The following is a 14527-nucleotide window of genomic DNA, read 5'->3' on the forward strand; positions in this document are numbered from 1 at the left end:
TGGGTGCCATATAAAAATTATTTTGTGCTTTTCAGTGGGTTGGTTTTTTGAAGGCGGTTCCCTTTTTTTTAAAAAAGATATTATATTAAGTTATTTCATTTTGGTTTTATTTTTGTTTATTTTTAATTTTTTAATTCTTTTTTTATTTTTACTAGTTGAGTTCATAAGATATTGTGTTTTACCGAAACATTTCTACCAAAATAGAGTCTGTGCGGAAAGAGAAGAGTCGTGGAATGTTTGGGGCCCAATTCCACAACTCTTCTCTTTCCGAACAGACTATAGTTAATAATTATTTTGAAGTTAATTTTACTTAATCATCAAATGTACCTGTACGCTAGGATATTATTAACCGCCTTCAAAAAAAAGGAGGTTCTCAGCTTGACCCGTATGTATGTATGTATGTATATTTGTTCGCGATTATCTCGCGTTTGGCTGAACCGATTTTGATGCGGTTTTCAGAAAAGTGTTTCTTACATTCTGGAGAAGGTTTTAGTATACATAGATCTGAGCTGATGCTGAACCCTGGCTGTACCTAGTGGAACTCAGGTTTGGTGCAACATAGGATCACGCTGTTTTGGTCATTCGACACCCCTCGATGAGCACTTGGGAGAGCAGTACCCAAGATAGAGCTGATGCTGAACCCTGGATGTACCTAGTGGAACTCGGGATGTACCTAGTGGAACTCAGGTTTGGTGCAACATAGGCCCACGCTGTTTTGGTCATCCGTCTCATCTTGATGAGCACTTGGGAGAGCAGTACCCAAGATAGGGCTGATGCTGAACCCTGGCTGTACCTAGTGGAACTCAGGTTTGGTGCAACATAGGCCAACGCTATTTTAGCCATCCGTCACATCTTGATGAGCACTTGGTAGAGCAGTACCCAAGATAGAGCTGATGCACCAAACCACCCTGGCTGGCAGGGTTCACCCTGGCTGTACCTAGTGGAACTCAAGTTTGGTGCAACATAGGCCCACGCTATTTTGGTCATCCGTCACATCTTAATGAGCACTTGGGAGAGCAGTACCCAAGATAGAGCTGATGCTGAACCCTGGCTGTACTTAGTGGAACTCAGGTTTGGTGCAACATAGTCCCACGCTATTTTGGTCATCCATCACATCATGATCAGCACTTGGGAGAGCAGTACCCAAGATTGAGCTAATGCTGAACCCTGGCTGTACCTAGTGGAACTCAGGTTTGGTGCAACATAGGCCAACGCTATTTTGTGCCATCCGTCACATCTTGATGAGCACTTGGGAGAGCAGTACCCAAGATAGAGCTGATGCTGAACCCTGGCTGTACCTAGTGGAACTCAGGTTTGGTGCAACATAGGCCCACGCTATTTTGGTCATCCGTCACATCTTGATGAGCACTTGGGAGAGCAGTACCCAAGATAGAGCTGATGCTGAACCCTTGCTGTACCTAGTGGAACTCAGGTTTGGTGCAAAATAGGCCCACGCTATTTTGGTAATCTGTCACATCTTGATGAGCACTTGGGAGAGCAGTACCCAAGATAGAGCTGATGCTGAACCCTTGCTGTACCTAGTGGAACTTAGGTTTGGTGCACCATAGGCACACTTTGATTTGGTTAACCGACTTGTCGTCGTGTGCCTATGTTGCGGAGTTCCACTAGGTGGGTCGATGAACTTTTTTCAAACTGCCTTTAAAAAAAGGACGTTCTCAGTTTGACCCGTATGTATGTACGTAATATGTATGTGTGTATGTTTGTTCGTGATTATCTCGCGTTTGGCTGAACCGATTTTGATGCGATTTCAGAAAAGTGTTTGTTACATTCTGGAGAAGGTTTTAGTGTACAGTACATGGATGGTTTGAAAAACCAATTGGACCCGGTAGGTGGCCATGCTATCGGTATACCTACCAAAAAATTTATGTTGCTAAAACCGATTTAGATAAAATAGTTGGAGTGGGAGTCGGACTCGGACTGGGACTGGGAATGGGAGTGGAAGTGGGAGCAATATACATACAAATCGTTTAGCACCAAAACGTCATATTATGTTGTGTCGCGATTATCATCGAGTTAGGCCATCACCAACATTAGTAGACTAAATGGAGAGCCTAACAAACTAGTATTTTAGCCCAAAACCTAAAATAAATGAAGTATCTACCTATCACTAAAAAGTAAAAAATAAAATAAAATAAATAAAAAATAATTAAAAAATTAAAAATAAACAAAAATAAAACCAAAATAAAATAACTTAATATAATATCTTTTTTAAAAAAAGGGAACCGCCTTCAAAATACGAACCCACTGAAAAGTACAAAATAATTTTTATATGGCACCCGGCCCTTTACGTGTCCAGTCCCTATCCCACGGCGTAAAGCAATTTTTTGCCAAAAAGTAATTAATACCTAATAATAAGAAAATTAATAATCATCCGGGTAATTACTTAGTTTTTGAAGGCGGTGCCAAACCAACAAAAACAGTCTTTACTTACTACCAATCAGAAAAACAATACGAGTACGTAGTACCTACAAGAACTAAATTAATGAGTAAACTAAGTATGTCTTTATAATGCAATGTAAGTACAGCGTTCTTCGTTGTCTAAAATATCGGTTCTCAAAAATGTTGGTTTGGCACCGACTTCAAAGACTAAGTAATTACCCGGATGATTATTAATTTTCTTATTATTAGGTAGGTTCTTATTATTACTTTTTGGCAAAAAATTGCTTTACGCCGTGGGATAGGGACTGGACACGTAAAGGGCCGGGTGCCATATAAAAATTATTTTGTACTTTTCAGTGGGTTCGTATTTTGAAGGCGGTTCCCTTTTTTTAAAAAAGATATTATACTATTAAGTTATTTTATTTTGTTTTATTTTATTTTATTTTATTTAAGGCACACTATACAGACAACATTTAATACATGATTACATTAGGATATAAGTGGTAGGCTTTATTATATAGGCATGCCATCCAAAATAATTATGCACAGCAAGAAAAACAAATAACAATGAGCAAAAACTATCCTTTAGTTAATACTAGCGACCCGCCCCGGCTTCGCACGGGTTAACAAATTATACATAAACCTTTCTCTTGAATCACTCTATCTATTAAAAAAACCGCGTCATAATCCGTTGCGTAGTTTAAAAGATCAAAGCATACATAAGGACAGACAGACAGCGGGAAGCGACTTTGTTTTATACTATGTATGATACATTTGAAATTCCCCAATATTTCTGTAGTTAAGGAATATTTCTAAAACGACCCCTCACTACACGCCCTCGTGCCCTAGAGGGCAATCCCATTGACCTTGGGCAGACGCATTATGCTCTAAGGGCACATTCCAGTAGCTTTAGACTTCCCGAGGGACCTGGAGTTTGAAGGCTTCCGTTATGAACGTGGTAGTTAACATGTGTACAGCCCTAGGGCTACTAGTAGCACGGTAGCATTTTTATCATTTATCACCATGCCTGTCACGTTCTAACAAGCATGTAAGTACGAAAGTGACGGGCATAGTGATAGTCGATAAAAATGGAACCGTGCTGAGCCCGCTGGTCTTATTAATATTTTATTACCTACAAGATAAAATAAGTCATAAGCTCAAATAGACTAGTGACTCAAGCTGTGAGCTTTAGACCTCGCGAGCATAACTGAAAACTGAAAAAAATATATATTTATTTTGAAAATCTTCCAAAAACTGAATCAACAAAAAAATATATTTAATCATCGAACCTGCTCAAAAAATTCACGAGGATCGGTTGAGAATTGCGACCTGTAGAAGGAGAACATCCAGACATTATGTTTTTTAGGGTTCCGTACCCAAATGGTAAAAACGGGACCCTATTACTAAGACTCCGCTGTCCGTCCGTCCGTCCGTCTGTCACCAGGCTGTATGTCACGAACCCTGATAGCTAGACAGTTGAAATTTTCACAGATGATGTATTTCTGTTGCCGCTATAACAACAAATAAGTACTAAAAACAGAATAAAATAAAGATTTAAGTGGGGCTCCCATACAACAAATGTGATTTTTGACCGAAGTTAAGCAACGTCGGCCGGGGTCAGTAAGCACTTGGATGAGTGACCGTTTTTTTGCTTGTTTTGCTCTATTTTTTGTTGATGGTGCGGAACCGTCCGTGCGCGAGTCCGACTCGCATTTGGCCGGTTCTTTTTTTATCCAAGCTGAAAAGGAGACCTTACCGCTCACTGTTGTGAGGTCTTTTTTTTCCATAGTTGAACGCTCGGTCAACTAGGTATATAATACTGACTTTAATTCGTATCGTATCTCAAAGCACCTGAATGTTAATAAGAACGTTTCTACAAATACCTAATTTCTGGTGGAACTTTTATTTAAATATATTAAGTTAGACATAGGTATTTGCCTCGTGTGCAATTTTATAACCTTTGTCCTATTACAAAAAAACACTTGTTATGCTCGAATTTAAATGATAATTAAATAGGATAGGTAGCACATCAGTCAGGTGGTTTGAGTTTTAGGTAAGTACCTATTGGGACAAGACGTCGATTAGAAATATAGGCGTTTTAAAATTTGGTTATTTCAGAAAAGAAACGGAATTCTGGGATTTATGTATTCTGACATACTTTTGTCATCTAGAAATTTTGGTAAATGAGTATAATAAAATTAAGGTACCACGAAACTAAGGCCGTTTAATAACAATAAATAACTGTCTGAATGCGTATTAAGATCGAGACATACCTCCATGATATAAAATCGACTCTTTAGATGCCGCGCACTACATTGTAAAACTTTTAATAGTACAAAATGTATGCTCTATTATTGCTCTAATAAAACACCGTCCAACGTGGAATCTCCAAATCGTCTACTTGGCCATAAACGTTGAAGATTACTCTATATAGAACAATAAAATGGCTGTATAATCATTGAGTCATAAAATAAAATTGATTGCCCTATTAAACTTAGTCGTAAACCCCACTTGGTGCTATTTAAATGCTATAAGGTTTGAAACGAAAAGTGTGTTGTGTTAATGAGTTCATAAGTGCTTGGTATGTTAGTTGTGACCTCGTATAAATTGAACCTAACCCATTTTTTCTAATATTCTAGGACAACCGCACTTACTAACAAACCTACAACAGGTTTTTCTTCGAATAGTTACTCCAACTGCCTGAACTCCGGCCTGCACCGTCTATTGTGTTCTGTGGGTCCCACTCAGTAACCATTTTGGCCCGCCTTTCTGGGTGCATGCGGCAGACATGTCCAGCCCAGTCCCACTTCCACTTCCACAGTCCAGACCGAAAAGGAGATGGCGGGACGACTTGGACGCATTCTACCCCAAATGGTGGGAAAATGCCGATGACAGGGTCGAGTGGAAAAAACGAGGGGAGGCCTTTGCCCAGCAGTGGGACACCAAAATAGGCTAGAGAAAAAAAAAAAAAGTTACTCCAATCCAAATAATTTAAACCGCAAACCACAAAACTATTTAGACAACAATGGGTTGAAGAAAAAGGGGAAGCATCAGTATCACTTAGACTCGTATAAATCAATCGGGTGGCAAATAGACGCGAATATCGCTGGAATCGGGTAAAAAGTCAGGGGTTGCTACTGAATTGATACCGCAAGTCTTTTTATTCGGTAAGTTCTTGATTGTTAAACGTTTTTGTGAATAACGGGAAACTGTCGTTGACGTTCGGATTCAGACTGCAAAAGCAATAATGCAAATATTAAAAAAACAACCTGTATGTCATAGGTATATAAAAGCGGCCGTATGCCGTACCACAGAATAAATAATAGTACTAAGTACAGAAGACTCACTCTCTAACAAAATGCGTCTGTTACGATCAGCACAGATATGGCCGCTAGGTGGCGACAGCGCCACGCGCGGCTTATGGCTTCCCCAAAATTGGGGCCGGAACGGATGTACTTTTAGCTACCTGTAGCAAAGCGACGAAATCGCGGAGTGAGCCACGCCTGGCCGTACAGCTAATATGATTGCTGGTATCCATTGTTCGTGCAGGCGCATGTTGCACGTGTATGCTAAAAAAGTGACGTACACAGAAAGTGACCTTCTCCCAATGTGACGTCCTCAGAAAGTGGTGTTATCAGAAAGTGGCGTACTCCGAATGTGACGTCCTCAGAAAGTGGCGTTCTCAGAAAGTGACGTACTTAGAATGTGACGTCCTCAGAAACTGGCGTTCTCAGAAAGTGACGTACTCAGAATGTGACCTCCTAAGAAAGTGCCATACTCCGCCTAAACCGTTATGAAAGGTAAGTTTCAAACAATTTTCTGGTCGTTTCCCGAAGCTTATTAAATATTAATATTTAAATCAAATAGATCGATTATAATAGGTTTAGGACTAATATCACAGGGCAACTTAAATAGGTTTGTGATTTGAGGAGAATAGTGAAACGATTTATTGGTATTTACAATTCGTCATTGTCTTCGTCAGCCAATCCCAAAATCGAAATGTGCGGGTATAATTACTGGTCCGCAACGGGAGCACTCGCACCATTTGTTACAATTTGCCGGCGGATGCGGGCCCATTATGGGCGGTTTCGGCTGCCGAACATTGGGACGTCGAGATATCAATACAATCGGTATTACAATGTTAAAAAGTTTTTGGCAAAAATTTCATTTTTGGTACAAGCTTACATCGCTGACTGTACTTTTCTTACGACAGGCAACTAATAGTCATCGAGACAATTCTAAAAACCCCTAACACAATTAGGTTGCGTTGTTTCATCACAGAGTTTCTATGGCCACTTCCTGTCTCCATCATCAGATCAGCTCTATGTACATAATAATATTGCATTATCATCCGATTTATATATGCATGCAAAATTTCAGCTCAATCGGAAACCGGGAAGTGGATCAAATTTAACATGCAAGATTTGATTACAGACTGATCAAGTTAAACGGAGAAAATAAGCCGTGTAAAAATCGTGTGGTATGTATTATGTAGCTTTTAATCTTTAACGGACAATATTTCCTAACCTACCTGAAAGCGCTGGTGGCCTAGCGCGTAGCGGTAAGAGCGTGCGACTTGCAATCCAGAGGTCGCGGGTTCAAACCCCGGCTCGTACCAATGAGTTTTCGGAACTTATGTGCGAAATATCATTTGATATTTACCAAGCGCTTTTCGGTGAAGGAAAACATCGCGAGGAAACCGGACTAATCCCCAAATAAGGCTTAGTTTACCCTTTGGGTTGGAAGGTCAGATGGCAGTCGTAAAAGCTAGTGCCAAGTTGTCAAGCGGACCCCTAGGCTCCCATGAGCCGTAGAAAAATGCCGGGACAACGCGAGGAAGATGATGATGATGATTTCCTAACCTACCTATTTTGTGGGCCTTGAAGCAACGCTGACTCAAAATACGGATCAGTGACGGGAGGGCCAAGAAGCGGCAAATCTACAATGAGACAATACACGTAGGTACTTTAAATGAGAAAAAAATTCTGACAAAAAAAAATGCCAAATTGCTTGGGCTACTCTGTAAACTCTGTAAGACCCAGGGCAATTTTGGCGCTTTTGTATTTGGAACGTTCTTTTATTACTATATGAGTTCAAAACACGAATTTAATTTGTACTTGTACAAGTACACGGGGACTTACGAGGTAGGATGACTCACCATTAACCGGGCAGACCGGGCCGTGTCCGGGCCGGAGCTTCCGGCGCTTACTTTTCTCTGACAGATGACAGGTGATCACGTGATGCTTTCCATAGAAAACGAAGCGCCGGAAGCTCCGGCCCGGACACGGCCCGGTCTAACATGAGTCATCCTAAGGAGTGCACTCCCACACTTTTTTTTTCTAGTATAGCGAGGCCAGTCTTGTTTGATTTTCAACAAACAAAAAGATTTGTTCTGAAGTCCACTACTATTTAGGTGTAATTTTTCTCATTATTTCTTACTAAAAACCAGTAACAGTAGCTAACAACTCTAATTACCGAGTCCCATTCTACAATAAATTAACTACCTACTTTTTATTTACTAATTACATATACCCTAACTAATAATTTGCAAAAGTCACAACCGGCAATAGTACCTACTCATTAAAGACATCCATCATTTTCTAAACGACCTTATTATATAATTGTGAGTGTAGGGTACGCCTGCGTTTTGTGGTCACAGTTCCATAGAAAGGGCCCATTATTGGTGCAATTACCCGTCATTCAGAATGCTATTTTTTTTCACGGAGGAGGATTTTGTTTAAGATGCAGAATGCTGGTTATTTAGTTTTCCTTCCATTATTATGAGTCTTGGTATGAAGAAAATATTATGCACCCATAGATTAACCCCCTTATTCAAAAACTTAGCCAACCCCTGGTAGATTTTGTCTTTTTCTAACAAAAATAATTTTCAATTTACCGGATAAGGACAAACGATTATCAACGGCGTATTTATTACAGTCAATGCTTACTTAGATCCTAATAAAATAATGGTCTACTGTTAAACGTCTGCTAAGTTAATCAGCTGATGATCGTCGTTTGTCCCTCTCTGTGGCATAACGACAGACAGGGACAAACGATGATCATCAAATGATAAGTTAGCAGCCATAAATAACGCCATTACTCCTTGACGTCAGTAAATTTTAGATGAATTCATCTAAAACTAACATTCATGTTAGAGTTCTTACAGTTTTATAGTTTGTCAAAGGACTGTCTCATTTCAAACATAGACAGAGAGAATCATACTATCTTTGTCTTACACTAGTAATAGCTAATAGCACCCGAAAGAAAAGGATGAGTACCTATAGTTTTTTTTTATTGTTATTTACTGACAAATTGGTTTGACCAACTATAGATCTTTTTACATGTCTAGATACATGTAAAAAGATCTATAGTTGGTCATAGGTTTGCAATCCGGATCCGGAATGTATGAAATTATCCGGATCTGGATCCGGATCCGCGGATCTTCCCATAAATTTCGGATCCGTCGTGCAAACCTTACATGTACCTAATCAATATTATCGATTGCTATTTGGGAGGTTTTCTAGAAGTTTTCTTAGAAATACTTGACTTTAGTCGTTGACAAAGAGCTAATTAAGAAATACTGTTTTTTGCCACCAAAAAGGATGCTCGGAATATGCTACTAGGCGCAATAAAAAAAATATATATATTCAGGCGAAATAAACCCTATTTGTACAATTTCTTCTTCTGCCAAACTGCAGAAAAAAACTACTGCTGCTTGCTTTTAATGTCCCAGAAAGGTAGGTGACAGCTGAGCCTTAAGTCCCCGCGGTGGCCCTAAAGGACAAACGCCCTAGGCGTTTAGCCCAACGGAAACCTAACTGCACTAAATGACTACCATGACAAATGTTACACACTTATACAAAAGGTCATAAGCGCCATTGACTTCCTAATGTCATACGCCCTTCTTTACAAGAGAAAATATTGCAAGTTACCGTCAAAAGGACGTATCACGCTATGATACGTGAATTGAGATACGATGTTGCTTTATGCATGACGGTGCTTGTCATTGTATGGGTATTTTTGTAGGAGAGCCATGCGTGTCCATTAATTGGCGGTTTTGAAGAGCTTTTTTTGTGTGTACGAAGAGTTGCAATTTTCTTTGCGTGAGAGGTCACTAAGGCTAGTGTTTAAGAGTTGTGAACCTATATTTATTTTATTGTATTAAGTAGGTAGGTTTATGAAAAACTATTTTGTAATAGCTTATCTTGACAAAGTTTCTAAGGGGTAAAATTGAGGATGAAACTTTGTATGAAGGAATAGAAAAAGGTTGTTTCCTGTGGATATTAAAATTAAAATCTACGGCAGCGAAATTGAAACGAAGATACTTAAAACCTGAACTAAATTAATCTTCTTTTTCCACGCACACCAAATTCCACTGTATCGAGTAGTAAAATTTATCATTAAAATACAGCGTATAAAAATAGGACTCAATTCAGTCAGCAAAAAAAATACAGCTACATTTTATCCTCCCATGACTCTGCAAATTCCTACCAATAAATGACTTCAACGCAGGCCACACAGAAAACACACCGAAAAAAAAAAAACAAATCGACACCCTGGCATTGGTCCAATCGATCATTCTAGAATTAAAATGTCGGAGACGAATCGCCGTTCATAATTTGAATTTGGAACTGATAAAAAACAAAATGGCTGGCCGGAACCGGCATTTATTAACCCTCAAATAACCCTGGGGTATTATTTTCATAGCTGATCGTATCTGTATGTACCTAACCAGTATAAAATTGAGCCCTCCGTGATTCTTCTCACTTGGTGGTCTCATCGGAAGACCAGCGCTGGAAGCGGCCAGCAACATACTGAGATGAGACCATTTCGGGGCACTTTAATCTTATTTTGTGTTTTCTTTTATATTATGTATTGTTTGTGCTTACGAATAAATTATATTCTATTCTTATTTAGATAGGTTTTGGTAATATGTACTAGTTGGTACATATTTATGAACGTATTTAGACTTTATCTATGAATTCGTCACTCATTTGTGTTTGTTACATAAGGACAACATGTAACAAAAACTATTAATGTCTTAGAATAGAAGAAGAAAATGTACTGAATAATATAACTAAATAATCTTTCGGTATGAAGGTATAATTCTTTGACACATATTTGAGTCTTGTTGTTTGGGAACATACTCGTAAATAAACAAATTATCATACAAATTGAATTACATGACTAATAAACAAGTGGGAGTATAATATGTTGCAGTATATTCTTAGGTATTTATTATTTTTTGTAAGTTACCTAATACAGCTGTCTTACAATTTTGATCTTTACAATAAACAAGGGCACGTCCAAAATAATAATAGTCACTCTAGCTTGCTAAACTCATAAATGTAAAATTTCACATTTAAATTGGTTCAGCAAAAACAGTGTGAATGGTAAAAACGTTGGTAACAACGTTAGGCGCGTGATAAATGTACTATTAATCAAAAAGGCATTAAGTATGCTTATAATACATGTGCACTTACGACCTTATTGCTTTTGTTAAATTCGGGGTTACCTCCTTTAACTTTTGCTCGTGACTCATTATGGCATTTAAATAATTCGTGGCGGTGATAGTGATTTATTACCATGATACGCTTTTGTGGATTTAATTCTTGCGTTCGAATTATGAACCCTCGATTTTGACTTACCATTCGAAGCTCCATCCTTTTTTACACTACACGGTAAAGTGAGAGGGATATATTTTTAATAGGGTTGGCACTGCGAAGAAATGTATCTTGATATAAAGGGTTGCTAGGGGAGAGAGTATGTTATATAGTTGATAAATGATGTCTTATCTGGTTATTAAACGACGTTTTGTGCTTATCAGCACGTGACCGGAATAAAAGAATTTTGACGGTTATTAATGAAGCGGTATTTAACTTTGTGATTAAATTGGGACCATTAAGTTTTTAATTTATAGTTTAAGTTTTCTCAGCACAAAACATTTAACATACCTATTTCATTAAAAAAATGGAATGTATTGTTTAAAAATATCTTCCATAATGTCAATATCCAGGGAGGAAAATGGGGACTAGGTCTGTTTTAAGAAGCGGTTGACCATTAGGGTAACATTCCATTTCTGACCGCACCTGCACTACTGGTACTGAACGCGTCGCTGTTACTGTCAATTTCCATAGTAACTTGAACAGTAGTGCAGCTGCGGTTGGAAATGGAAATGGACTGTCACCTTTATCGTTTTAAGATTGACGCAATACTTTAAATATATTACATTAAATGTTTCATTTTCTTTGTTTTTCTCTACATTTCCCCCTTTCCCAATTACCATATCGTTTAATGGCAACGCTATTGCCCCACGGTACGTCTGACAGAATAATCCCAATACGGATTTACCCCTTTACAATGTTGACTATTCAGATGATACCGACACCATTAATATGGTACTTAAGTGGTTTTGACTACGGAATTTAATTGTTAAGCCATTTAGGCCTGACGTTTCGTACGCGACATTACGTTCGAAATGTCAGGCCATAAATAAACGTAAGTTTTACGCGATTAAGTCCCGTGTGAGTGAAAATCCTGTTAGTTTAAATCAATATAAGCCATTAAGGGTTCAAGTGCAGAATAAAATAGTTTACGGGCATTTTCCGCAAATCGACATCCACTGTGCCTATAAGTACATGATGGTCTAAAAAATGCCCGAATTTCAGGGGGCCTAGCCAACATAACAATCATTTGCAGAAAACGAAACGAAACGCTATACCTACTGTATTTCTATCACTCTTCCATATTAGCGCGATAAGACAGCGTTTTATTTCATTGTCATTTCGTTTCGTTTTTCTGAGAATGATTGTCACCTTGGCTAGGCTCCAGTTCGATTAGCAACGCGATTACATCGAAAAGGCGTTGCCTCGAATCTACGAAAAACCTGAATTTTAACAGAAATAAACATCTACATACGTTGCTATCCACCACCAAATGAAATACAAATACAAAATAATTTAGCTAGCACAGAAGTTCTGTAGAATTTAAGTGCCTATTTTTTAAAATCGAAGGTCCAGGAAATACATTGTAGCAATACGCAATTTGTAACTCAAACCCAACAATAGATTGTTTTTTTTTTATTCCGCTCTTGAAGCACTAATGAATACACTACTATTTTTCAACCAACAACAAAATACATCCAATCAAAGCACAAGGACGTAAATATGTAGTTAAAATAACACTCTTGAAATTTGAACCTTGTGACTAAGAAAATTAAGGTTTGAATTTCTAGTAAACGTTTTTAGAAAAACGAGCTTGTGGACGTGCCACTGATTTTCGCTGAAAGCACAGGAAAAACAATATCTTAAAGCCAAGTTATACTGGAAATAATAAACGGGCACTGGCGATTAATATAAAATAAGAATAAGAATAATAAGAATAATATTATTATTCTCTTTATTTATTTATCATCTTAAGTTAGGTTAATTTATAATATGGATATAAAAATAAAATACAAAAACACTTACAAAAACAATACAAAATACTTATAAACATATTATAAAAAAACCTAACCTAGGGTGCCGCCAGCAGCGGGGCAAGGCCCAAGCTGCCGGTGGTCAGGGCTGCAGAGAGAGGAACCGACGGACTATCCGCGCCGTGTCCAAGATCACCGCCTTCTGCATCTGACCATATTATTATTATTATTAATTCTTTATTTCAGATAATAATTTATCCATAGAATTGTTAGTTTGGCTTATGACTACGTTAATTACTTAACTACTACTACATTAAATAATAATAACTATTTAATTACTATTATATTTACCCAAAATTTCAAAAAGGTGCAATCCACCCTCTCTGCTATGACCTTAAGTATACTATTGTGACTGCCCCGCACCCGATACAACAGAGACGCTATTCGTTTACGCCGGATGGCATAGAAGTCATCAGTTCGTTCCGCGGAGAACATCCCTGAAGCGCTGCAGTAACGGGGCAGTCCCAACAGCATCCTGAAGGCGTCGTTATATTGGATTCGGAGGGCGTTGTATGCCTTTTGAGTATAGTTGACCCATGCTCGTGTAAAATACTTGACAGTACGCCTTGAAAAGGGTAATTTTGACTTGTTTCGAACAGCGAGTAAATCTACGGGCCAACATGTTACTCCGCACCGCCAACGCCCTCCTTTCCCTTTCAATGTCGAGGTCATCTTTCAAATTTTCACACAGGATGTGTCCCAAGTATTTAAATTGTGTAACTCTTTCCAGTGATTTACCATTCAGTTGTATTTTATGGTACACATTGGGATTCATCCTGTGTGACCTGAAAACCATATATTCACTTTTACCGGCATTGTAAATAAGTCCATGCTATGCATGCTATATTTATTTGAAAGGAAAAAAAAAACCTTATTAATAATATATAATGTCCAGTGGCCCCCACACTAGGCTATGCCTGTCACGTGGTGGCCGGAATTGAAATTAGTAAAGTGAAGGTTAAGTAAAGAATTAAAGACTAATCTAATAGAATAGAAGTAATGAATGTAAAAAAAAACATAAACCTTAGGTACCTATAAAACTTAAGTAGGTACCTTCTTATAAAGTCCCTATTGCATTGTCGTGTAATATTTACAAGAATAATATAATACCTTAATATTGCCATGAGTTATGGCAAAAATATTAAGTACCTACTTAAACATAACTGGTTATCTTAGGCCCACTTTCACCATTCCACTAACCCGGGGTTAGCCGGTTAAACCTGGAGTTGCAATGGTTACCAGTACAATTTGACACTGGGTTAACGGTTTAACCGCTTAATCCTGGATTAGTGGGACGGTGCAAGTGGGCCTTAGCCAAATAAATAATGTGTCTGCAAAGTTTACGTTATACAATATTACCAAATCACAAACAACTATGACAATATTTCTTTATAAAGGGATTTTATTAACCTATAGTTTCTAGAGCTTACATAATTAACACTGAGAATGCATCGGCGCCCGTAATATTATTTATTACCTATAACAATGTATTAAGGTTCATTTTATTTTATACTGTAACTCTAATTTGTTGGCTAGCTCACCGTCACAAGTCAATATTTTAAATTTCAGATACTTTACCAACCGAATCCAAACTCTAATTAATCCTCAATCGAACCTTGGAGTCGATTCTCAGTCGCATCACGCGCGGAA

The sequence above is a fragment of the Cydia amplana genome, chromosome 5, assembly GCF_948474715.1.
Source record: "Cydia amplana chromosome 5, ilCydAmpl1.1, whole genome shotgun sequence".
NCBI classification, from domain to species: domain Eukaryota; kingdom Metazoa; phylum Arthropoda; class Insecta; order Lepidoptera; family Tortricidae; genus Cydia; species Cydia amplana.